The 2732-nt window shown below is 52.6% G+C and overlaps 1 non-coding gene across 1 annotated transcript; it reads left to right on the forward strand.

The window, feature by feature from the left end:
- The first annotated feature begins 2111 nt into the window (after positions 1 to 2111).
- TRNAL-CAG (transfer RNA leucine (anticodon CAG)) lies at positions 2112 to 2194 on the forward strand. The gene has a single exon. It is a non-coding gene; the product is annotated as a tRNA-Leu (tRNA).
- Positions 2195 to 2732: the final 538 nt, after the last annotated feature.

Raw genomic sequence — 2732 nt, forward strand, 5'->3', positions numbered from 1 at the left:
CCCCCCATGCTCAGCCTCTGCTCCCCCCCCATGCTCAGCCTCTGCTCCCCCCCCCATGCTCAGCCTCTGCTCCCCCCCATGCTCAGCCTCTGCTCCCCCCCATGCTCAGCCTCTGCTCCCCCCCCCCCCCATGCTCAGCCTCTGCTCCCCCCCCATGCTCAGCCTCTGCTCCCCCCCCATGCTCAGCCTCTGCTCCCCCCCCCATGCTCAGCCTCTGCTCCCCCCCATGCTCAGCCTCTGCTCCCCCCCCCATGCTCAGCCTCTGCTCCCCCCCCCATGCTCAGCCTCTGCTCCCCCCCCATGCTCAGCCTCTGCTCCCCCCCATGCTCAGCCTCTGCTCCCCCCACTCTCTCCCCCCACACACCGTCTCCCTTCTGTCCTCTGCGGGGTGTCGCCGCTCCCTCCTCCGCGCTCTTCCCCGCTGACAGCTCCGCTCCTCTGCTGCGCGCTCTCCACAGCAAACATTACGACACCACCGTCGCCTCCTCCATGACTCAGTCCGGCCTCCCACGTCTCCTCACCACACGTCACTTCCCCGCCCGGCCGCCATTTTAGTTCCTGTGGTGGCGGAGCACAGGCGGAAGTGCCGCCATCTGTAGCAGCGGCTGCGGTCCTCCTCACCGTGTCTCCGCCGAGTCAGGAGGTTTTCGTGAGGGGGAGATCTCGGCGGCCTGATACCATAATGCCGTCCACCCCGCTCCGTGTGGCCGTGGTGTGCTCCAGAACCGCAGCATGGAGGCGCACAATCTCCTCCGGTAATGGCGGAGCCCCTTCTTCTTCAGTCTGTGCGCGTAGTTCGGGCCGTGTGAGGCCGGTGATGTCTCTAGGCCTCTGTATGTGATGGAGGACCCTGGGAGCGGCCATACCTTCTTACACACACCTCCATGGTGGCCTTTTCCCCCTCAGATGTAGGAAAATTACACATTTGTAACTGAATGTGTTAGAAACTTTTTTTGGGGTGGGAACTTGCGCCATATAACAACTCTCCGGCCATTTTTTTTTAAATTCTTTTATATGACTGGGAAAAGATTAAAAGCATAACAGTAGTGGCCTTTTCAGTTACCGGGGCCGACTAGGCCTCACATGGGTTCTGGTCGGGTCGTCATCAGTCCAGTCTGGGCAGGTGGTGTATATATATATATATATATATATATATATATAATTTAGTTTTCACCCCCCCCAGTCTCTTCGCTAGTTTTAAGCTTCAGGGGCCTGAAGGTCCTGGAAACCCTTTTATTTCGAGTGATTTCTGGCCGAAGCAAACTTAGGTTTGTTTGTGTCTGGTGGAAACTGATTGCCTTCACTCTGTTTTTTTTTCTGTTTTTGGAGTAAAAAAAAAATATATATATTAGGTTCTTTTCACACCAGGACGTGTACACTGAATATATTCTATAGGGTATAACAGGCACCCGTCTGCCGAGAGAACGTCCTTCTCAAATCCATCTGACCACTGTACATCCAAAAAAACTTACCAGCTGATTCATCAGTTTAAATTTTTTTTTTTTTTAAGCCAAAAAATGTCTCTTGATGTTTTTACAGCCTCTCTGTTAACTTTGTGAAAAGTTGAATAAAATGCCTTTATCTACGATCATCTAATGTCTTGTTACAAAGAAATTAGACAGGGACAGAGTTTTGAATATTGGAATATTACAATTTTTTCTCATGTAGGGTGACCAGCCAATGTTACTGGGCACAGTGAGGCTACATGAAAGCTCCACATGTCCACTGTTAACTCCTGGTGGATTGTTTTATTAGTAATCTGTTCATTGTGGTATAAGTTGTATGCACAACTTTTTGTGTTTTTTGTGTTGTATTTGAATTCAAATGGAATTTGAATTCAGGGGGTCAGAGCCTGGCTGTCCATGGATAAAAGTGGTCCTTGTGGTGCAGGCTTGAGGGTGCACAAATGCCCAACAGAGCACCACACAGCCCCAAGAACTGCTCCCTCACCTCAGTCTGGTAATTAGCTTTCAAATGACATCCCAATGTCCCCTCTGGCTTTGCCAGAAGTCCCACCAGGGGCCCCAATGTCTGATTTGGACAGCAGATCTGTACTGAAGTCCCTGGTGGTGCAAACTCTTGTGTCACCAGGGAGCATGTCAGTGTCAGCAGTCAGGATGGCCTAGTGGTCTAAGGCACTGTGTTCAGGTTGCAGTCTCCCGTGGAGGCGTGGGTTCGAATCCCACTCCTGACAGCAGCAGTACTGGTCCCTGGAGGTGCAAGCTGTTGTGCACCAGGGAGCGTGTTAAGCGTCTGCAGTCACCACATGTGGAGGCGTGGGTTCAAATCCCACTCCTTGACAGCAGCAGTACTGGTCCCTGGAGGTGCAAGCTGTTGTGCACCAGGGAGCGTGTTCAGCGTCTGCAGTCACCACGTGGAGGCGTGGGTTCGAATCCCACTCCTGACAGCGACAGTTTTTTTTTTTTTTTAAAGAAAAGAAAATAAACCTAGTGGCAGCATGTGTAATAACAGTCTCCAGTGGAGGCGTGGGTTCGAATCCCACTCCTGACAGCAGCAGTACTGGTCCCTGGAGGTGCAAGCTGTTGAGCACCAGGGAGCGTGTTAAGCGTCTGCAGTCACCACATGTGGAGGCGTGGGTTCAAATCCCACTCCTTGACAGCAGCAGTACTGGTCCCTGGAGGTGCAAGCTGTTGCGCACCAGGGAGCGTGTTAAGCGTCTGCAGTCACCACATGTGGAGGCGTGGGTTCAAATCCCACTCCTTGACAGCAGC

This window comes from Dendrobates tinctorius, unplaced genomic scaffold, assembly GCF_039654945.1.
Source record: "Dendrobates tinctorius isolate UK_male_01 unplaced genomic scaffold, ASM3965494v1 ptg000274l, whole genome shotgun sequence".
NCBI classification, from domain to species: domain Eukaryota; kingdom Metazoa; phylum Chordata; class Amphibia; order Anura; family Dendrobatidae; genus Dendrobates; species Dendrobates tinctorius.